This window comes from Trematomus bernacchii, unplaced genomic scaffold, assembly GCF_902827165.1.
Source record: "Trematomus bernacchii unplaced genomic scaffold, fTreBer1.1, whole genome shotgun sequence".
Classification (NCBI taxonomy): Eukaryota; Metazoa; Chordata; class Actinopteri; order Perciformes; family Nototheniidae; genus Trematomus; species Trematomus bernacchii.
Genome location: NW_022987715.1, coordinates 827501 through 852388, shown reverse-complemented (window position 1 = coordinate 852388; position 24888 = coordinate 827501). Strand labels below are relative to the sequence as shown.

General features: G+C 41.6%; 1 protein-coding gene across 1 annotated transcript in view; it reads right to left on the bottom strand.

The window, feature by feature from the left end:
• Positions 1–24888, bottom strand: part of col13a1 (collagen, type XIII, alpha 1) — a 130989-nt gene that overhangs the window by 77418 nt on the left and 28683 nt on the right. The window lies entirely within an intron of this gene.

The following is a 24888-nucleotide window of genomic DNA, read 5'->3' as shown; positions in this document are numbered from 1 at the left end:
ATGAATACTGCTAAGATCAAGAAATGTCTCTATTTGTCTGAAAACAGCGCTGCTCCAAAAGAATGCAATAAGAATTGTATCACACACACACTGGATTGAGTTATTATGGAGGACACTATATTATCTTTGGTTGTGCTAATCTTGAGGTCAACTGTAGATATGCAGCATTGCTGTTTCAAAGGGATCCATCAGGTATTTACAATTATTTGCATGAATATTGTAGTTTCTGTTTTTAGAAAAAAGGTACAAAAAGCTTAAATATCGTAAAAACCTGTCTTAAAAACATTCAAGTGCCATGGGAAGTTATAGAGCAGTTTTATGACTATCCCCAAAAAACTAAGATTAAGATTAAGAAACAAACAAACAAACAAACAAACAAACAAACAAACAAACAAACAAACCATAAGCTTCCCCTGACCTTATCATGAGCATACAATCAATTACTGCTGAATCCAGACAGTTCATCCCTCCAGACTGTTGTTACGTCAATCACAGCGAGGTGGGAACAAATCACTAATAGCCGCGTTCACACCAAGTACTTTGCTGTACTTAGTGCCGGCACTTAGTGCCCCGGCACTTATTACCCCAGGGCACTTATTACCCCAGGGCACTTAGTACAGATCGCGTTCACACCGGAATAAGTTCCCTGAGGGAAGATTACGCAAATGAGCCGCTGACGTCACTTCTTCTTCTTCTGCTTTGGGTTTACTGGCAGGCCGCAAACCACTTCACGGTGTATACTGCCACCCGAAGTCCCCGGCCGGAGGTCCCCGGAGTTGGGGACTGGCTTCAGTAGAAGCTGCTGGGACTCCCAGCTCCACCGCTCCCATGTTTTCTTTTGTGTTGCCATAAGTTAGTCTCTCTGGGTTTGTGCGCTGGGTGAATGCTAATGCTAATAATGCTAATGCTAATAATGCTAATGCGAGGATAATAAAATGGCAGCTCTACAAAACATTTCAGAGTTTTACGGGGCGTGGTTTGCAATTCACCCAGCCAATCAGAACTGGGGCACTTTTTCCCCCCAGGAAAGTACCATCTCTCAGCAGGCACTAAAAATGGGGGTAAAAGTTCCCGGCACTAAGTGCTCTTTTTGGTGTGAACGCGACATAAGGGGTACTAACGGAACTAAACGCGAAAAGTACGGGGAAAAGTACTCCGGTGTGAACGCGGCTAGTGACAATCTGTTGTGAGAAAGGTCAGAACAAATCCCGCTCTATGTTCTCAGCAGACCGGTCCCTCTCTATGTTCTCAGCAGACCAGTCCCTCTCTATGTTCTCAGCAGACCAGTCCCTCTCTATGTTCTCAGCAGACCAGTCCCTCTCTATGTTCTCAGCAGACCGGTCCCTCTCTATGTTCTCAGCAGACCAGTCCCTCTCTATGTTCTCAGCAGACCAGTCCCTCTCTATGTTCTCAGCAGACCGGTCCCTCTCTATGTTCTCAGCAGACCAGTCCCTCTCTATGTTCTCAGCAGACCGGTCCCTCTCTATGTTCTCAGCAGACCAGTCCCTCTCTACTGTATGTTCTCAGCAGACCAGTCCCTCTCTACTGTATGTTCTCAGCAGACCAGTCCCTCTCTCTGTTCTCAGCAGACCAGTCCCTCTCTATGTTCTCAGCAGACCAGTCCCTCTCTATGTTCTCAGCAGACCAGTCCCTCTCTATGTTCTCAGCAGACCAGTCCATCCTCACATCCTGCTGTCAACTCCATTTGTTCTCTTTGTACTCTCAGAACATGGAAAGCAGGTGGAAAAAGGGAAAGAGGCAGTCAAGGTGAGGGAGGGATTTATAGACAACTTGATGAGGATTAGAGTGAAGTCGGGGGTTCAGAGATTCCCAAATAATTAGTCCCAAATAATAATAAGTCAAATAATTGGTCATAAATTGAACTTCAATGTCCTCAAACCGAGGGAAAGACATCTATAAGAAAGGCTCAGCATGAACTACTCAATAAAGTGAGTGCAGAGCGTGTGGTCACCCCTGCAGCCCACACCAGTTGTCCTCCCCTCCCCTCAGGGGACGCTAAGACCTTCTCTGAATGCAACATTGGAGAAAGCCAGATTCCTGTTGCATTCTGGGCCTGCCATCACATCCTGTGCAGATCCAAAGGCATTCTGGGGGCCTGGGGGAAGGCCGTTCAAATATAGAGTCTGAAGTGGTGCCTGGGGGGGGGGGGGGGGGGGGCGGGGGGGCGGAGGAGAACAGCTTTACATGCAACAAGCAGTGGGCACAACATGAAACAGACTAATAAACACGCACGCACGCACGCACGCGCACACGCGCACGCGCACACGCACACGCACACGCACACGCACACGCACACACACACACACACACACACACACACACACACACACACACACACACACACAGGGATTTTCTAGACTGCATTAATGCCAGTAGCCCTCTCTCTTCATGCTGTCTAACACCTGTTGTCTCTTATGTCACAGCACTAGTTCCATGTGTCCGGATATGGAGATCTTATGTTGCATGCCAACATGCAAAGTCATAGACGAACCCTCTCTCCTGCTCCTATGGAGTCGGTCATCTACTCAACACTGATATTGAATGTTTTTAAAGCAATCATGCTAGAGCATTTCTACATGATGCCGTTATTATAACATGATAAGCCTCACCAGGCTCGGACCCCCACTGACACTCAGCCACTCTGTATGGATTACATTCATGCACACTATGCAAACTATATCTTCTTTTTAATTGAAGTATTGCCAGTTCTGCACAACCCTCCAAATATGATATACATTTGTACGCAAGTTACCTCTCATCCACTTTGCATAACAATACTGCACATCATTTATTTTGTTTTATTATTCTAGTACTCAAGTACTTTGCAATAGTATACTGGACGTCGTTTTTTGGTATATCCAGATTTTATGTAAATCATTTTCTATATCTCTTATCTGTTTTAAAAAATAAAAATGATAATTGTTTTTATTTTAATTTGTTGTTGTTTTTTTTCTTCTTTAACTGTGTTTATGTATGCCATGTACACCGAGGCAAATTCCTTGTAATTGTAAACCTACTCTTCCTGTTTCTGATTCTGATTATATAGAGGCAAAAAGAGTAGGCCTAGCTACAAGGTCCGAGGTTCTAGAATATGTTCACCTCTGCATCTGCATGAAAACACACATCATAACGGCCCCTTAATATTTACCTTCCTTTCCCTCTTATGTTACAACATGTCAAGTGGTGTGCTGGCTGCCATCATATATATATATATATGTCTCTGCGCCTAGAAGTATTTCTGCTGCAGTATTTTGGTTTTATAGAACCTTTGAATTCATCCAGAGTATTTTATATTGTGCATTATTTGTGATATTTGTCTTTTCTACTGTAGATATGTTTATATTCGCTGTTTACGGTTTTTATTTGAATCTTATTTTTATTTGACGATGTTTATACTTTATTCCACCTTTTAAATATTTTAATCAATCAATGTGTATTTATATAGCCCAATATCACAAATGTTACATTTGTCTCAGTGGACTTCACAGTTTGTACAGAATATCAGTATGACAATACGACACCCTCTGTCCTTAGACCCTCACATCGTACAGGGAAACACTTCCAGAGAAACCCCACAGTTTAAAGGAACATGGGAGAAACCTCAGGGAGAGCAACAGAGGAGGGATCCCTCTCCCAGGACGGACAGACGTGCAATAGATGCCGTGGGTAAATCGAAGAGATAATACATTTTACAGCATAGGTAGACCAAATGTTTGGAAATGCATGTGTCTATAATAAGAATATGAATCCACGAGGATGTCAACAATCCTGTGGGAGCCATCAGGGAAGTAGTATGATGAGAGTCAGGCAATGCCTGGACACATAGCTGCTGTAACAGAAGCATTTCCACATTTGGGATGGAGTATCTAACTGAATGTTCTTTAAATGCGTCCTCTTATTCATATTTGAATGCATTTGTTTCTTGTTGTAATGCAACACCCCAGAGCTCGGGAAGCGACTAAAGCCCAGGTCTATCATTAGGAGATGAGTGTTAGCACCTCAGGGTTAGGGTTACACTTCCCTCACTCGCTAATTCAGCCAAGCATAGAAATGCCCGTCAGCCTTTCTGGTGGAGCCTCTGATGAGCCTGCAGCTTCCTTTCAGTGACTGAATGGTGGGGTTACACTGGAGGTTCATTCAACTTTTGCTTTACTGCACAACCCCCCCCCCCCCCTTCAGGCTGAGAATAAACTAAATAAAATGAGCAGAGGTACTCAGATATTTTACTTAAGTACAAGTTGAATACTACAGTGTTAAAATACTCTGTTAAAAGGAAAAGTCCTGAATTAAATTCTGACTCAAGACAAAGTAATCAAAAATACTTAAAGTACCAAAAGTAAAAGTACTTATTGTGCGTAATGTGACATTTTAGAATCGTATGTAATACATGTTTTGGGTTTTTTGGTGCATTAATGTGTTAATGTAACAGCTGGTAATGGTGAAGCCGATTTACATTTGATTGATATACTGCTGCTCGATATCTTAACCTATAATAATATATCATAGTTTATTTATTAGTTTATTTATATTTTGATTTAGCTAATCTGAATCTGTAAAGTAGTGACTAATTGTTTTAAATAAATGAAGTGGAGTATAATATTGGCTTCCAAATCCTAGTGGAGTATGAAGTAGCATAAAATAAAAATACTCAAGTAAAGTACAATACCCTAAAAGTGTACTTAAGTACAACACATTTTCTTCCCTACATTACACCACTATAATAATATAATAATAAGGGATTCTGATGGATCAGTCAGACTAACAATGAAGACATGCTGAAGAGAATGAGACCTGAAATAGTGAGGATGACTTTAGGAAGTTCACACGTGGGATAATAAGGAAGATTGAAAGAATGTCAGTGACACCGGCAGTGGAAAGAGGCTCTTTGGCTGTGATGCGCTCACCTCCCACACTGTAACCCAAGAGGGGCCCTTTGCTGTTAAATAACCTCCTTAAGTCCTTGGGCCCCTGTCATAAAAAGCAATATGTCATTCAGCTCGTGCTTCCTTTGCTTATTGTCACCAGCTAAAGGAAGAGGGAGACGGAGGAGTGTGGAGACAGAGAGACAGCAGCAGCAATTCATCTGCTCCGGCCTTTGAGTGTTTCTAATGCATCCTGTGGGCTTTGGAGCCGGTCCCCAGAAGCTGTGGGTGGAGGTCTGAGGAGGGGAGGGAAAAGCTCTCTGGGTGGAGGTCTGAGGAGGGGAGGGAAAAGCTCTCTGGGTGGAGGTCTGAGGAGGGGAGGGAAAAGCTCTCTGGGTGGAGGGGCTTTAAGGGGCTGAGGGAGAGGGAGAGGGAGACGACTGGAGGACAGGCCTTTGATTCACATTATATCATAATAATAATAATACATGTTATTTATATAGCGCTTTTCCTGGTGCTCAAAGCGCTTGACAAGCAAGTAAAGAAGACAAATAACAACAAAAGTCAAAAGTGCTAAGCCAGGTGGAATAGGGGCGAGGGGCGAGGGGCGAGGGGCGAGGGGCGTGGGGCGAGGGGCGAGGGGTGAGGGGCGAGGGGCGAGGGGCGAGGGGCGAGGGGCGAGGGGCGAGGGGGTTAGGAGTTGAAGCCAGGAGTGAAGAGGTGAGTTTTGAGGGATTGTTTAAATGATGTGAGAGTGTTGGCAGATCGAACGTGGCTGGGGAGGGAGTTCCAGAGGGGGGGGGGGGGTTCGGAGCTTGGTTCTGATGGGCTGCAGTAGGTTAGCTGAGGCGACGAGTGGGGGTGTGTGGTTGGATGAGGTCACTGAGGTGAATAGTAAGATGTTAAAGTATATATACTGTAGTCACTCCAGCAACATGTAACCAGTTCTAAAGATGTCTGCCTTTGGGTTCTACTGCCTGCTAACACTGAAGGGCTTTGGCTTATTTGTCATCAGTGGTGGAAAAAGTACTACGATTATTTACTTAAGTTAAAGTAGCAACAGTGTAACAATACTCATTTACAAGTAAAGTTCAGCAATTCAAAGTTGTACTTAAGTAAAAGTACAAAAGTATTAGCATTATAAAATACTTGAAGTACCAAAGTGTTTTATTGTGTTGCACTGTTGGAGAAGCCTGTGACCTAAGATTTTCATCGACATAACTACTCTGTAGCTATGTTCGTATGACAAATAAAGGACCTTGAACCTTGAAGATGAAGTATACTCATGATGCAATGGCCTATTTAACCACATTATATTCTACATTATAGTGCTTATAGTTATTTATGCATATATGTGTTCATCGCTTTAATGTTGCACTTGTTAAATATGGGGTTTATTCAAATGACTTTATGGGTTGCGTAACCTATAATACTATATCATAATGTATAAGTTGATTTATTGTTATACTTAGAATCTAAACGCGAAGTTATCTACTTGGAAGTCAAATAATAGAATGGACACGTTTAACATTTCAACAGACATTTGGGGAAATATACTTGCAGTATTTCTTATTGCAAGTTAAGAGGGTCGACTGAAAGTATTTTTGATGTTTACGATTAAGCGTGGAGCAGAATTGGTCAGATTAACATTTGTGTTTTTGTGAAGGTTAAAAGAGAATAGAGTGGCGTCACCCACCCTCTCTCTTCAGCTGTTCTGAGCGTAAAGCCCCCAATAGTAATCTTAATTTAAAAATATGATGCATAAAATAAATTGGTGAGCTTTGAATAGTGTTACATGTATTTTGCACTTTGGTAGAGTCAGCATGTTTCCTCCTTGTATCTCTTGCCAAGATAGCAAATACCTGAAATGACCTGGGTCCAAAACGACTTTCCATTCATATTTTCTTAAAGACATGATATCATTATTCTCAATCATCTCTTGAAGGCTGTTTCTAATAATAGCCTGAGTTCACTGCACTTCTGATGCCTGCAGTATCCAGGCGCCACTCTTTTCCTCTGCCTCACATTAACAGGAGACTGCGGCCGTCATGGGGGGGAAACCCCACCTCTGCCTGACCCCCGCACATCACTTATCCCAGACAAATGGAGACCTAGCAAAGGTTAAAACAACAAATTGGCCAAGGTAAACCCATGGAGGCTTTTGGTATGGGTTAACACAACAGTCAGAGCATTGTGCAGGTTGTACAGTTGCCCTTCCTTCATAAATTCACGACCATATATTCATTAAGAGAGTCTTCTGAGACTTTAAATAGAGTTTCAGGTTCCAGAAGTCATGCATACATTGCTTTATTAACACATTCATATCAACAGGTAGAGATGTGATTTACAGTCATATTATTTTGTTCTTAATTCATAACAAGCCCTTAATAGTTATTCTTTATTTAACTGAGCTCTTATTTTGTTGTTTGGCTGTAGTTTATCGTTGTTGAACGTGTTTCCCTTTTGACTTTTAGACTCGTCCCTCTGTGCAAGAGACCATGTGTTGTGACATTAACATCAAAGCTGCAGGTAACAGCAGCCTGCCTTTCATTTGCTGCTGTTTCACAGAAGGACGTGGGCCAGGAAAAACATACAAGTAATAAGTGCATTTGTTATATTCTCCCAACTACTCAAGTGACTACATCTGCAGTACAATCTCATTTAAGTGTGTCCATATTAAAAGACAACAATATCAGCAGATTGTGGAAATTAGGAAACACAAGCCGCAACAGTTAGCTCAAATGTAACTAAAATAGTTCAAACAAATGTTAAAGTTTGTACTAAAAGAAAAATGTAAAATCAACTATTATCTTTACATTCATACCTAAGTCATTGAATACATTCAAAAAGAAGAACATTGGAAGCTGACAGGTGCATGCTGGTCAGACTCAGAGGTGTTAGTGTCATGTCATTCTGATGTCTCCACTCAGGAGCCCATGAGATGAGAAGGGAGCAGGATCTTGTTTATTGACCTTACATTATGGATTTAATACACCTCCAACTCATTTAGAGTTACTCTGAGCTGTAAGAATTTGTATGACCTACCTATTTTTCATTTGTGAGTTCATTTATCAGTATTATTCATCGTGGGGCCGCTGGCATTTGTCATGTTTTTCCGAAAAATGTAATCAAAGCATGAATTTTACATGACAATTAGTCGCTTTCCTGACACCCTGCGGTCTTAAATCCACCAGAACACACTGGGTTGGTCTCCTCAGGTCCCCGATGTGTGCTCTGGTCTGTCATCTCACTGTGGAGAGTGAGGCCAGCACTGTAGGCCAGCTCCGTCACATCACTAATGGGAAATATGTCGCTGAAATGGCCCTGAGGCCCTGCAGGGCTGGAACCTCAGGACCCCATGTGACTTCATAAGTCAGTCTTCTGCCAACATTAAGAATGAGGTGCAGTGAGGATTTAAAGAGGTCATTCATTCTTAAATTGAGTTACCAGGTAGGAGAAATGGTAGCAGACACACTACGCTATGCGAGCTATTAAAACAGAAGCTCACAGACAGAGAGGGAGAGAGATTGCTGAAATAAATGGAGGAAGTGAATGCTTTTACCATGTGTGCTGAAGGGGTTTCACGCTCCACACTACTCTCAGTGTTAGAACCAAGGGTCTCACTCTAATAGCCCTCCCCTGTTAGACTAATAACAAAAGCAGAACCACCAACATAAACATCACAGGTCCTCAGGACGGGTCTGGCTCCAATCAGAGAGGGCTGACCCAAACTGGGGAGAAGGAAGTGAAAGAAAAATACGGGGGAAAATACAATCCTAGATTATAAAGCATTTTAAGATTGCATGATGTATGGAAAAGATTAGATCTGGGCCTGAGTTTCTAAACCAGCACCTCCCCAAGACTTCCTTCAGCCTTTAATGATATTTGGCAACCAATGTACAGCGGCGTCCTTGAAGTGTTTCTGACGCTCCACAAAGCTGAAAGATGAGCTGGAGATTCACTCTGACCCCCCCTCTTACAGTCTGATGGTGGGACCACAGCAACGCTCGGATTTCAGCCCTCACCACCCTCTGACTCCTTCCAACACCTCACACTGAGCAGCTTTCTGAAGGCCAATGTGCTGCCAATATATCTGGACGTAAGCCAGAATACTGTTTGCATTCCCTGTGTTTCAGAAAATGCACTCCTGTCAGGTAGAAAAACAAACTAAAAAAATAAGAATTTGGACTGTGATTTATGTCAAAGCTCTGAAATGAAACATGTATAGAGTTTTTGAAGTCAAGAGTATTTAGATCCGAGCTGCTTATAAATAATAATATGATTGTTAAAATGAGCTGATCACAACAAACCAGACTTTAGGACTACATCAATACTCAACCACTGTTAAAGTCTCCACTAGAGGGGGCCTGTTTTTCTCCATGACCTTCTATCTCTTTTCTTAGAAGGCAATATTCATTCTCCTTGAGGACTGCTTTGGGTTACTGCCCATGTCTAATGTTGTTACGGCCATAATTAGCACTTTTCCTTTTCTGAAAAGTTGAAATATAACATGATGACATGTATTGACTGACATAAAACATGTAGTAAGAATTTAAACACTTATTTGTTAACTTGAGTATCGACTCATATCAGGTCTTACTGCCTTGTTAGTTTGGTTGAACCCTCCCATGCAGTTCTCCACTTAAGTTTGAGTCAGTCAAGAACCTCCAGCTCTCCATAGAGTAACAGCCTCATCAACATACACAAGTGTGCTGTTTGTCATTAGCCGGTACACTTGAATGTCACATGGCCAGGCTCAGAATGGGAGCTGTCATAAGACACATTAGTCAGCTGGACTCCAAACTATTTGTGCTTTTGGGTTTTAGACTGTTGGACTCACATTAAGGTTTCCTGTGTGTATGGAGCACAGATGAAGGAAGATGGTCAAATGAAATAACCCCAGATATACTCATCCTTATCCAAGCCTATATTATATGTCCAAATGAAGTGTACTGCATCTTTACGTCTTTACTTAGCATAACTTGGCTTAAACACCAGCGAGCATGTAGTCTATTAGGATCTGACGGACACAGGGAGGCATTCTAATTCCTGTGGTAAACCTCAGGTCAATGCTCAGTGGATTGTCTCACTCTGCTTCCCAAACAGCCTCTCAAAATAAACAGTAAAGGCTGATGAGGGATGGCATGTCCACTGCAAAGACAAACAAAATGAAAGGCTCAATCACACGATGGGATCAGGTTTCGTACGGAGCAGCCCATAATGAGAAAAACAGGCCTGGCCACAAAAACGTCAGTTTACCTCCAGCTTGGCAGAGTTATGACTGACAGGCCTTTCTCGCATTCCTCCACCTCACCACCAGCGACCCCTGCTGCACTTCCTGGTTTTCTACCCCTCTACCATCCAGAAAAGAGTCAATGTGATCACAAATAAAGCAAAATATTCATGTGGACCACACATGTGAGGCTTGTAAAGGTGCAGCGTTGACATGTGACACCCCATGCAGGAATGTTTTCACACAGACAAATAGTGCATGCACAGTGGATGCTCGATGCAGATTGGAGCATGTATACGCTGTCATGTGATGGTAAAGTGGACATTACAAAATAACAAGATTACCTGAGGAAAAGTGACCAAAACCTTAGAAAACATCCTCTGGGAATGAATGTCCACAGATATGTAATGGTGATCTCACCAAGGGGTTATCACAGACCCACGGAAGGTATTGTTCACTATTTGCATAATTCCTACCCTTCTCATTGTATGAATCCGTAGAGTTGGAAGAGAGGAACCAAGTGAATAACTTGCAAGAGCGCGTCAGATGAGAAGTCAGCGGATCACCAAAGCTGACGATGACTATGAATATCTGGTCATCTATTTAATTGTTGTTGTACATCTTTAAGAAAGACACTTCTAAAGATCTTAATTAGTTATGATACTTAATTTCGGCCGATGAGTTTGTGTCTGTCATTGGCTGGAAAATATCAAACCCCCTACCCCACTGAAGGTAAGAGTGGAGGCAATATCAGACACAAGCTAGGGACCGAGTGGAATGATTTTACAATTCTGTCTGATATAAGGGAGGGTCACCGGTCATGCACCTCCAGCATAAACTTCAACTCTTTCAAAGCATGGACTTCAGTCCTGCCACAATATCCGTCATCCTAAATTGCTGCAGACTCCATGGGGTGATGTGAAAATATACCTCCATGGTTTGTAGACAGAGGAAGCTCGGAGACATGAGCACTGGGCCTCTGCTCACAGCTCACACTGAGGTCCAGATCAACCATCTGCTATTCAATTGTCACCTGGAGATCAAAAACTGGAGGCCACTGTTTCCCTCTGTGTCTCAGATCAGCAGAGTAGAACCTCTGAGCATCAGGCCTCTGGTCTCCCTGCAGGACACTGACAGCGCTGCAGGGAGCGAGACCGAGACACCGTGGCAACACACCGGCTGTCCAAAGCCCCAGAGTGGCAGAGGGCTGCACGGCCACATGACGTTTACCATGACGGTAGATTCAGGGGCCGTCGCAAATAAGAAGCTCTCATACACAGAACTTTAAGGAGCTGTGGAGGATAAAGGTGTGTGAGCTCCAGTGTTGGGGTAGTTACTCAAGAAAAGTAATGCATGACTCACTACTAGTTACATTACTTTTGGACTACTCTGTAACATCACCTGAGATGCACCCTAAATAATAGACACATAGCAATAAGAAACCTCATTTATGCCCAGCACAAATCCTGTAAGTGCTGTCTAGTGTCAGTAATGGGGAAAACATATTCAATAACGCTAACCATATCAAATACCGCACGCACGCACGCACGCACGCACGCACGCACGCACGCACGCACGCACGCACGCACGCACGCACGCACGCACGCACGCACGCACGCACGCACACACACACACACACACACACACACACACACACACACACACACACACACACACACACACACACACACACACACACACACACACACACACACACACACACACACACTCTCCAGTTATAATGATATCAGGTTTTGGTGGCTGTGATGTGAGGCCTCAGATGCGAGATCTGTTCTTCCTGCACAGACTTTAATGAGTGTGGGGCCCCAGGACCTGGCACTGGAACACCAAGAGGGTCTGGGGGGGGGGGGACTTTTCATCTATAAAGAGACATATATTGCTTGACACATTAGTGTCATGCACTCAGGGTTGTTTTGTTTTAATTGTTAACAGTTCGAGCTGTGTAAATGCAGCCTGATGCAGCTGAATGCAGAGAGCTGTGTTTGCACTGGATACTGTGTGTGTGAATGTGAAGAACACTGCACGCAGAGAGCAGCAGAGAGCAGCATGGTGCACCCTCAACTACAGTAAACAACTAAACACACATTTGCCTGATGGCCCTCTTGCCGGGGGTTGTTGTTGGTTTGGGGGTCGTAGTAAAGAGCGAGTGTGTTTGTGTAAGTGACATCAAACGGCCGGGTAACAGCTAGATGAGCAAACCAACTGTCCTCCCCCTAAACCCCTCCCCCTTTCACTCCTTCTCTTCCGCCTTTCCCCCCTTCACTACCACACAGCGCTCTGTCACTTACAGCTGGGGAAGTCATCACACACAGACGCATGGTGTCATCATCTGCCTACACACACACACACACACACACACACACACACACACACACACACCCACACACACCCACACACACACACACACACACACACACACACACACACACACACACACACACACACACACACACACACACACACACACACACACACACACACACACACACCCCGGGGGTGATCCAGCAACAGGTTTGACCTCTGACCTGCAGATGAGAGGCCTGCTGACTACAGAGCCTGATAAGATCACTTCTCCTCCAATTAGCAGCAGCACCGTCACCTCATCCACAGCGGAAGGCATTTTCAAAAGCAGGGATTAGTACACTTTACTATACTACGGGATAGAGTATGTGTTTATAGTCGTTGACAAGTGCTCAGTGAAGCAAATCAACTTCACAAAAACAAAACGCATTCACCTGCATTTCCCAAAAACTCATGCATTGTGGGATGACAGTGTTGATGACAGTGTTGATGACAGTGTTGATGACAGCGCTGGTAAAAAGAAAAGGAAAGATTTGAGAGCATTCAGACCATGATTTTGGTAAATACAATTTACATTTGTAGGGGAGAGTGGGGTAAGATGAGCCAATGTGTACTTATGTTGTCCTCTAGGCAGGGAAAAAGGAGATAGAAGTCAAATGACAACAACAACCTTTATTTTAGGATGTCTTCTGTATAAGGCTATTTCTTTGGATAATGTGAATGATGATATTTATGTGAATTGTCTTATGTGTGACAGGATTGTTGTGATGTTATATTCAAATGTTCCATCTTATTTATTTATCTATGTTATTCTTGATATCATTATTTTGAAATGCTCATTTAGCAAAGGTAACCCCCTAACATGACCAACATTATACTCATTAAAAACTATTTGACTGAAATGGTACTTATCCCCCATTGTGAGTTATAAACCCACAGAGAGTAAATAATCATAGTAAAGATGAACACAATATCCAAGATGTTTGACTGCTTACTAATTCTGTGTCATAAGTGTAATAAGTGTGTATTCTGCTAATGAATGTATAATATGTTTGTGATGCATCAGCCACTAACTGAGTGAACTTGTTCTATATCATTATAATTATGAAAAGCACAGTCTGACATTCAAACGCTTTAGCACGCTATGGCTGGGTGTAAGATACTTTTATGGAAAGTGCTCAGTTATTATTAACATCAGCATGTCACATATAGGTTTACAAGGCTCTCCCACTGTGACCCTCTTTAAAGCTGACCCCAGGCAGGCATTTTGACGTCTTTTGAAGTGGCTTTGATGGCAGGACTCTGGGAGGACCTCAGTCAGCCTCACAGCTCCACAGACTGACCGACTATTCTTAGATGGGGGGCTTTTACCGCAAAGTGTGTGTTGGAGTTTAGGAAAGGTAGGTAGGTCCCAGAACTCGCCGGGAGGAGTTTTAAGCTTGAAGTTTGCTGATGTGTTTGAAACCAGGACCAGAGAGAGATAGATGGATGAAGTGGAGGACCACACCAGAGGCGTGGTTCCAAGGTTTTTGAATGATGTATTGACAAGAGTGTTGGTTGTGTAAGAGCAGCTGAACTTTCCGTCTGGATCAGATCTCGGCAGTTACTGGAGTGTCACATGCAACCTGAGCGCTTCCATAAAGCCTTTTCCTTCTTCACAATACAATGCTCCAGTCATCCTCGGTTCCACTGCTCCGGGTTTTTAGCTTTTCACTGCCTTGTGCAAGACATAGGGTCTCTGGTAAAACCATAGAGCTCCTGTTGCATTCTTCAACTCACCTCAGAGACCTGAGCACTAACGTCTTTACAAGACAACAAGAAGCTCCTACGAGGGAGCAGGCACATTCTTGGGCTACTGAGAGGAATCTGAGGCATCTGAGGTCCACATCCAAATTCACACAACAAAATATATTCACTGAATCTCTGTAATATATCAACAGATTTCACATAACTGTATTAGGTTATTTGAAAGCAATATATATATTTTTTAAACGTAATATTATTGCTTTCAACTAACCTAATACAGTTGTGCGAAATTAGTTGATAATACTTTTAATTGACGTCAACGTTTCCGTTTTTTCTGTGTTCCCTTTGAACAAAGAGCATTAGACTATTTCTGCAGAGTGGATGGCATTGCGTAACTGAACAGGAAGAAGAAAGGGCAGAGAGGTACTGTGTTTTTTTGTTGTGTTTGTTTAAAGCTTTTAAATTGTATTATAATGAAGCAAAGCGTCCTGAAAACAGAAGTGAACCTCAGCACACTGTATCATCAGGAGGAAGAGCACTGTGGACATGAATCATCTCTATTTGTTTTCTCAGCCTCATGTAGTCACAGCATGAGAGGCGTGTTTCCTTCCTATGTGTCATCCAAGAGAAACCTCCAGCGCAGCGTGATTCAAGGAAAATACATCTCGTAGAATTATGACAGTAATGTCTTAATTGTTTCCAACAAGGAAAACGCCACTGAAAACAGGCCGAAAAAACATTTCTGTAATAAAAGCCTGACACAAAATAAATATAAAATATTTACGGTATTAGTATTACTCTAACTAAAATGCTAAACGACAGCACTATGACTTCAGTGTGTGCATGCCCATCATCATGTCTCAGGTATAATAACTGATAGCGTTCCAAGATTATCACAAATCATTGAAGGGCCAGAGTGGGTGGGTATAGGTTGAGGGTCAGGGGTCAGAATGACCAGTCTTTTCAGATTGTAATGGATCCCCTTCTTTGCAGGGGGCTTCTGATGTAACACTTTTGATTCTCACCTCCCACTCTGCACAACCCCCCACACGGCTCCATCAATATCCAATTCTGAAATCCGTCCACGCTACAGACCCAGTGATGAGGTCATAGAGGGCACATGGTTGATTTAGCAAAGCACATTTGATGGCTGTGTGATGAATGCACTCACAGTCTCATGATCAAGACCCACCATATTAGCATATAACGGTTTGTATGATGTCTAACAAAAATGAATTCCTTATTTTTAGTAGGTTTTCCTATTAATGTCCAACGACAAAACAAAACAGGTCATAGGTTTAGGCAGCAAACCTCTTCATGGTGAAAATGATTAGGGTTTTGGTTCCAATCGGGACACAAATCTGACCTCCACTCTGTGCGGACTTCACTGCTCTTTATACTACTGGTTCACAATTTCATGCAAAAAGATGCATTACACGGGGTAAATCCAGTGTATGAGAACAGCTCGCATTGGAAGTCAACATTCTAATTCTGGCCAATAAGAATTTGGCTAAAATTGCACCAATTGCATGAAAACAGTTATTATCAATCATCACACCAAATTGATGCATGATTTATTTTAAGTGTTCAGTCTCAGAGGATCAACTCAAATGTACCCAACCATTGGTGGCCACAGGTGTCAACCTAGAGAGGTTAGGATCTGGCATGAAGCTAAGCTGTTTGCATGTGTATTCTGGTGTACTGAGCATTAAAGGGTACCTTACCAAATGTGGTTTTCCTTCTTTAATTATTACTGAGCAACTCCATCATAGTTATTGTTCCCTTCAGTTCAAAAGGGAGTTTACTATTGATGTCAGGTTCATTTTGTGAAACACAGAAAATGTTTTGTTTCTGAAATTGTGATTTGTCAGTAAACACAAAGAAACTAGCCAAGCTGTTTGAATGTCGAGCTGATGGATCCTTCATCTCCAGACTGAAGTTTGATTTGAAGGCTATAAAAGCCTGCATTTCTGTCACTGTGAGAGCAAATGACTGTCTGAAGTGGCCCCACAAGCCCTGTGGCTTATGGCTTCATATGAAAAGTCCATTGAGCGGGAGGGGAAATGGAATGAGCTTAGCCTCAAGGCTGATCGGACAAATCAAAGCAGCATGTCTGACACAAAAGGTATAACCATCCATGGGTGAAGCTCATACTGTGCGCATCTGGAAAAGTCTTTGCAGCATAAAAGCAGCATAAAACGAATGATTACATTACATTACATGTTACTTGTTAGAATGATCAGTGCATTGATTCCACCTTTGAAATATTAGAGGCAGGACTTCTCTATGATGTCCAAACAATATTACCTAAGTCTCCTGGCACTCTTTGTTAAAGCTGTGCCTATGGTACTTTTTAATAAATCACATACAAAATTAAGATAATGGAGCACACATGTTTAAAGCTAGAGATGGGGTCAGGGTCAACCTGGTCTCACCAGAATGCGTGACTCCACCACGACTCCTTAACACCGCATTGCGTGGTGGAGTCACGAACTTTGCTACATCTACGTGTCTGCACCACGCAAACAACCCCAATGTAAAGTGAATGAGGCTCCTTTGTCGTGGTGCACACACGCATTTCTACAACGTCCAGCAGTGAGCTTTTATTATATAAAATGTTTTTAAAATCTACTTTATAGCTTGTAGTAACTCACGGGAGGCTTCTTTTATTTTATTTGTATTCATAATAATTTTTATTTTTCGTCAGAATGTATTATGGTGCATTATTTACCAATTTTTGTTCTCAAAAAACAATGCATTGTGTGTAATACAACTGTGATTTTTATTAAATGTGTTAGTTTTTAAGGAAGGCCAGAGCTTCAGCTGTGTCAAATAGATTGTTCCCTTTAGTTAACGTTATTTAAAAGATAATTATATTCCTATTTGATCAAGTCCCCTTTATTGTATTACGGACACAGAGAGCAATGTGAGCGTCCATTCCCATTGGATAACGGAGGATTTTACACCCGGAAGTAAGTATTCTCCTTACTGTCGATTGATTTTACAGTGATATCTGCACTACTCATCAACTCAAAAACACCAGATTATCCTTGTTAATTACACAACATTGATTGGTTTAAATTGTGTACAATGCTTTTGTATTTTCCCCTTTCGATTCGGAGAAACAAATATTTGTTCAGAGTTTAGGATGGCCGAAGACACTACACTATCCAGAATCCTCAGCTATTGTTCCGCTTTGCCTCAAGCTCTGTGATTGGTTGACCTCCAACTGCATTCCATATGAAAGAAAACGTTTCGTAAAAGATCAAATCATACTTTATTCAGCAGTGCTTGCTTTACTCTTTGAAAGTCATCACATGAATGCATTGTAATGAATGGTTCGGCTGCATTAAATATTACACATCTGTCGTAGTTCTTTATTTATCTACAGAGATCGGGCCTCAGAATAGACCGGAAACTATTCTTTTACCGTTCTGTTTTAATTTCACAATAGAGTTAGTAGTAATAATTTGTTTTGATATTATTGTTTTTTATTAACTACTAGACCGCTGGGTCATGTTAAGACCATCTTTTCTGTGTTGCTGTGGGTTTTTTACATCGCTTTTGTGTTACAAATATCAAAACAATAACAGAATATATCGGTCGTAAACTAAACCGGAAATAGCAGTATATTTTATTTTGTTAACACTGTAAACTTGACAGCTTTTTAACCCAAACCTCCTACTGGTTAAAGCACGTTATTACACGTTTAGAGTAATTGCAATGCAGGTAGATTGTGTTGCTTTTTAATGACTGTTTTAAAATGCCTTTTTCTTAATGTCTTTCATTTTTGTAAAGCACTTTTGAATGTGTTATATTTTATGAAAACATTTAAATATTAAGAGTACATACTCTTAAGAAACAACATCCATAACATTCATCTGGCTGCTACTTAGAAATGATTTAAGAGTACATACTCTTAATATAGTGGGACAGTGGAAGGTCAATGATATAAATAATATAGAATAGAAAATCAACTTTCCTGCAATGTTAACTATGTTGAAGCACTTATTTTAACTGATATTATACATATTGATTATACTCTTATAAGATGTATGTAGATAGTATAAGAAATGTGCAGAATATGTTTAATGGTGGAGGTACACAGATATCGATAGATGTCTTGTAATGCACTGTTGATGAACCTGTGACCCAAGTTTGTCATCATTGCATAACTACACCGTAGTTGTGTATATGATATGTCAATAAACCTTAGAAAATCTTGAAATCTTGAAAGGGATGTGCAAAATAGCCATTATATACAGTTTTTAATTAACTATTAGTAGAGAATAACGAGTAATGAATATACTTTATAGAGATCTGCAGATACATATGTAGTCTTCTCAAGCACCAACTATCAAATATCTCACCTTCACTGAATTTTACTCAGGTGTAACTAAAGTCTGATTTAAGGGTTGTTTATATTTCACATCATTAATCCAAATCTGTAAAGTAACTAAAATAAATGTAGTGGAGTAAAAATACCAGGTTAACCTTAAAGAAAGCCCTCAGGATTATAAAAGACCCCCATCACCCCAACTGTTCTGTCTGCTGCCGTCTGGCAGGCGGTACCGCAGCATCCGGACTAAAACCACCAGACTCAGGGACAGTTTCATCCCACAGGCCAGAAGACTATTAAACACCTGAACTTAGAAACAACATCCATAACATTCATCTGGCTGCTACTTAGAAATGATGTATCTAATATATCATATTCCAATCACTTGTATATAGACTCTTATTGCACTATTTCACTTTTTACTATTTTACTATTTTTCTTTTTGTATTTACTTGCACTATTTTTTCTGTGTATCTGTTTTATTGTGTTGCACTGTTGGAGGAGCCTGTGACCTAAGGGGGGGTGGGGGGGGGATCGGGTAGGACACGTTCTAAGCACATGGTGTAGTCCCATAGCTGAGGATTCTGGGTAGTTCTGCCATCCAAAAACTCAGAAAAAATATTTGTTTCTCCGAATCGAAAGGGGAAAATACAAAAGCATTGTACACAATTTAAACCAATCAATGTTGTGTAATTAACAAGGATAATCTGGTGTTTTTGAGTTGATGAGTAGTGCAGATATCACTGTAAAATCAATCGACAGTAAGGAGAATACTTACTTCCGGGTGTAAAATCCTCCGTTATCCAATGGGAATGGACGCTCACATTGCTCTCTGCGTCCGTAATACAATAAAGGGGACATGATCAAATAGGAATATAATTATCTTTTAAATAACGTTAACTAAAGGGAACAATCTATTTGACACAGCTGAAGCTCTGGCCTTCCTTAAAAACTAACAAATTTAATAAAAATCACAGTTGTATTACACACAATGCACTGTTTTTTGAGAACAAAAATTGGTAAATAATGCACCATAATACATTCTGACGAAAAATAAAAATTATTATGAATACAAATAAAATAAAAGAAGCCTCCTGTGAGTTACTACAAGCTATAAAGTAGATTTTAAAAATGTTTTATAGAATAAAAGCTCACTGCTGGACGTTGTAGAAATGCGTGTGTGCACCACGACAAAGGAGCCTCATTCACTTTACATTGGGGTTGTTTGCGTGGTGCAGACACGTAAATGTAGCAAAGTTCGTGACTCCACCACGTACTGCGGTGTTAAGGAGTCGTGGTGGAGTCACGCATTCTGGTGAGACCAGGTTGGTCAGGGTATGTGAGGAAATGATCTTAACCCAAGGTCTGCTTATCAGCTTTTTTTTTAGCTTAAAACGACATCTTAGGTCTTTATCAGTGAATTGAACTGGCTTAGGCTATGGCGTGATCTAAGTGTGGAACGTGAAGCCCAATATCCCTAGGAATGACATTCCTATTGGACAATTCCGCACCTGACGATACATGTCCAATGCAGGAAGTAGTGTATGCTTTATATAGCGTAGCGTAAATAGAGGTGAGGGTGTGAAGGTCATGGTGGTGGAGGTCCTTGATCTTTTCAAGCAGGAGAATAGTGTTCACATTCTGCCACACACCTGCAATTACCATTTGCCATTTTATTAAGCTTTATTTCGTTAATAATGACCAAGTTTTAAGGTTACCTTAGCCATAACCTACCATAACCTAAAACCCTACTGTAGTTGCCACACACAAGTATGATACAAAGTGGGATATCGTTAAAGTGTTAAGTTGGGACGAGGGGCATTTCCTGGACCTGGAAACATTAGGGGCTTACCCAGAGTGGCGGTGCCAGAGATTTTCTTTTAGGGGTGCTGTGGGGTAGCTTGACGTTTCACAGAGGGTGCTCAAACATGTAGGGTTTCCCATTAAGGTACCGGGCGCTACAGTACTGCTATACTCCCCACACACAAACACAGTGTACCCGCGACTGTTACAATGAAGGCTCGATAATCAGCTCACGGCATATAGGTGTAAGCAGGGGTAAAGTGCTATTTCTATAAGTGGGGGGTGGACCTAACATCCTATAGGGGGGTCCGGGGGCAAGCTCCCCCGGGAAGATTTTTTTTAAATATTGAATATTCATCCATCTGGTGCACTTTGAGAGCAACATGGAGAGATCTATGGATACATCTCACAACACGATATGAAACAGAACTGGAAACAGATTTACTTTTTCTTTATGGATATTTTACAAATCACTCCCCTTTTAAACTGTATTCTTGTTTTACTGTCATATAGTATTTCATAACTGTTTTTCATTTATTCTCTTATTTTCTTTATAACTATAATGATCATATGAAGGTGTGCCTTGGAAATAATATTTTACATAATAATTGCATTCACTGAACACGGGAAATTACAATCCTGCCGTCCTCTCGAGTGTCATGATCAGGTAAAGCACGGTTAAAGGAGAGGTGTCATGCTTTTCCGGTTATTACCCGTCCCCTTGTGTGTTATGAAGGTTTTTATGCATGTAAACGGTGTGCAGAGTCAAAACCCTCAAAGTACACCCTGTAGCGAGTAAAACTCTAACACAGAAAATACCTCCCCAAAACGCCTCGTTGGAGATACGTCACTGCCCATTTGAGTCTTCCATTTCGTTCCGGGTACGGCATGATGTCAAGTGGTACCCGGAACGAAATGGACCAATCCCGAAGAGCCGTTACGTTACGTCCGCGGAGCCGTTACGTTAAGCCCCCGCTGATTGGTCCAAATTGACCGATCCACGGACTTCCTCACACACACATCTGTGTGCAGGGAGCAGGCAGCTCAGCTGATTTCTCCTCCCTGGCTGCAGGCTGATAACAGACAGTTGGGATCGCAGCGAAATTCTCTCTGCAGACCCATTCTCACAGCGTTTATCAACCTTTTTCTTACTCAATATCAAGCCACACTTATTGTTTTTACTTCGGCTGTGACTTTGTGTGTGCTCAGGATGAGTTTGGCTGTGTATGCTAAACAAGGAAACAACACCTCCACGGAGCTCAGCGCGATTCACAACGTCCCGACCAATCAGAGCACACTGTGCTCACAGGGAGGGTGGGGGCTGGAGCTATTGGAGCTACAACGAGCCGTTAAAGGCAGAGAGTGAAATTCAGTGAATACACGTAGTTTACAGAGATGCTGTATGAGAAACCAATGTGAGTTTGGAAAAATGCACAGTATAAATCTATTCTAGTAGACCTCAACAATGGAATTATGATCAGTGGAAATGGCCATGACACCTCTCCTTTAATGTATTATATTCAGGGGTGCACATCACTTTTTTAGTGAGTTACTCAGATGAGTACCAGGAGACAGCGTTTGGTACTCACCCCACACGAGGCGTGGTCCTCCTCAGTGTCTCCTTCACTGTCCTCTATTTACACTTCTTGCATGCTAGATGATGAAGATGATGAAGATGAACCTCCCTGTCTCTTTTTAAGGCTCTAATGTCTTAGAATAGAATAGAACAGAATCCTTTATTGTCATTATACAGGTACAATGAGATGAGTCTTGTGCGTCCTGCTATGTTTAAAGGTTGTCCCAACCAGTGGCGTCGCCTCAAGCCCCGAATGTTTTTTCTCTAGCCCCGGACAATTCTCCCTCAATAATATAATCAGGGGTGCACATAACTGGTACGCAGGTACGCATGCGCGGCAAAAATGTGAATTGCATATTTCGTCTACACATGTTTCTTGTCAACACTCAATGGAGTAAACTACGAGACATGTAAAAAAAAACAAAGACATTAAGCAGCTACGTTGCCGTTTCGCTCCCTGCAACAAATCTTCGGACTTTCTATGACTGATTGTACTGGGACCTGTGAAGCTTTCCAGGAGGCAGAGGCTTAGATCACTGGACGACAGAGTTGTTCACCGTGTACACAGACAGGGTTAACGTCGGTATGAACAACAGAATTGTATCAAAAGTCCGCCAACTGGCTGCAGTGGGAGACTCCCCTGTGCACATTCTGTGCCCCGCGCACACACTGGAGAACTGCGCAAAATCAGCTGATCACAACGTTCACGCTCTGTGGTCAAGCTGCTTTATTTACAACAAAGTGGAGCAAAACACACAGTTGCAAACTTCCTCAGGGTGTTAATGGAAGAGTTTGAAATACAACTGAGGTGGAAGATGTACTCAGATCTTGTGTAGGAATACTCTGTTACAGTAAAAGTCCTGCATTCAAAATGTTACTCAAGTAAAAGTAGAAAAGTATTATCATCAAAATGTAGTTAAAGTAGCGACAGTAAAAGTAGTCATTGTGCAGATTGGTCCATTTCAGAATAATATATACGATATGTTTTATAATGATTGATCATGAAAGTGTTCTCAAAGCTGGTAAAGGTGCAGCTAGTTTGAATGACTTTGTATACTGCAGGGTAGCTTGTGGATTTACTCCAGGTGGAACTAAAGTCTGATTTAACACTTGATTATATTTCACATCATTCATCCAGATCTGTAAAGTAACTAAAGGTATTAAATACATGTAGTGGAGTAGAAGTACACCATTTACCTCTGAATTGTAATGGAGTAGAAGAACAAAGTAGCATCAAAGTCAAGTAAAGTACAAATATCTCAAAATTGTACTTAACCTGTTAAGCCCGGCAGCCCCCGGCTTTTTTTTCACGAAACTGTGTCTCAGGGCTTCTTAATATTTAACAACCTATGAATGTGTCATACCCACTTAACGGGAAGAAACTCAGCTAACTGACGATATGAACCATTTTTAGTTAAACAAAACATAACTCTAACGCCAAGCCTCTGAATTAGCACTAAGCGAAAAAATGCTAAAACACTTAGCACAGAACTCACGGTAGAAATACTTTATTACTTATCGGATCTGCACAAACAAGATATCAGCTAGCAAGCTGAGATTCCACAGATTCTAGGATCAAAAGTTGTGTTCAATGGCATTAAAACGCATACAACGCTGCTGAAGGTTAATCCAATGTCTCTGTGTCACTTTGAAATGATTACTGATAATCCACCATTCCATTTTTGTCAAAAACGGAGATTTCATATTAGCTGTTATTAGCACTATTAGAGCTACAACCCAGCTTCCGGTTTTGGGCATTCTGGCTACGCATCACTCATTCACCAATGGGTAATGTTTAGATGGATTTTAGGAACTTCCCCTCGATTATATTGGCTCTAACGGTTAAAAAGAGGTGTCAATCATCAAAATCGACCGAGGGGGGCCAGAGATATGGAAAATGCACCCAAATGACCCCGAAGTGGGTTTTTTTTTCTCCTCCGATTTGCTTTCTCCAAAACTTGTTGCCAAAACTGTGAAGTCCTTGCATTTCCTGAGGCCAAGTTGAAGGATTAAATACTAAGAAATTATCACATGACTTGAAGTCATATCTGATTTCAGATGTGGGAAGTTACTAAGTACACTTATTCAAGTACTGTACTTAAAGGTGGGGTAGGTAATTTTGGAGAAACCAGCTCGAGATCGCTAGAATTTGAAAATACACAGCCGGAAAAAATCTGCCACTTCCTTACAGAGCCCCTCCTCCAACACACACGAACGCGCACATGACCAATGAGGGCACGAGATAAGTTTGTGCACAGATGGAAGGCTGACAGGCAGGTAGGCCATCCAGTTATTTTAGCCGGGCCGGCTAAAATGATTGGTCGTGCTTTTTACAGTACTACGGCTTCCACAGATGAGATATTTTTATGGATTTTTTGTCAAAGCACTTAAGATATTCATTGCTATCGGGATGTTAAGAGCATTCCATGGAATATAACAAAAAGTGTATCTCGAGCCGGTTTCTCAGACTTACCTACCCCACCTTTAAGTAAAATGTTTAAAAAGGACATTACATATTATGTCAGATGAATAACATTAAAAGGTAACCCTAAAAATAGGAGGTAAAAGGTTAACTATTTTGTTTCTTTATAACTTATTCTTGGGGTTGAGTAAATGCCTTTGTGATTTGCATTGAAGGCATACATTCAAGGAAAGGTAACTTATCTAAAGAAACAAAACGGATTAAAAAAGGGAACTCCGTAGCTCTGAACTACTGTAATAGCTGACTGTTGCTATAAGTGGAAAGAGTCCATGGAAATAAAAAGATCACCTGTCTGGCAGGAGCTTGCCACTTCTCGAGCTCTGCTCAGCAGAGGCATGTTTGGCACATCCTGTAGGCCAGGTTGTAGGTTTCAGCTTTCCACATTCCACTTTTTTCAAAGCAAAATATGGGGACTGCAGTGAAACAAGTAACATAACATAACAGACAGAAATCAGTTCTGAGCAAACCCTAAAACTCCCCAAATCAAACCCCAGAAACAAAGTT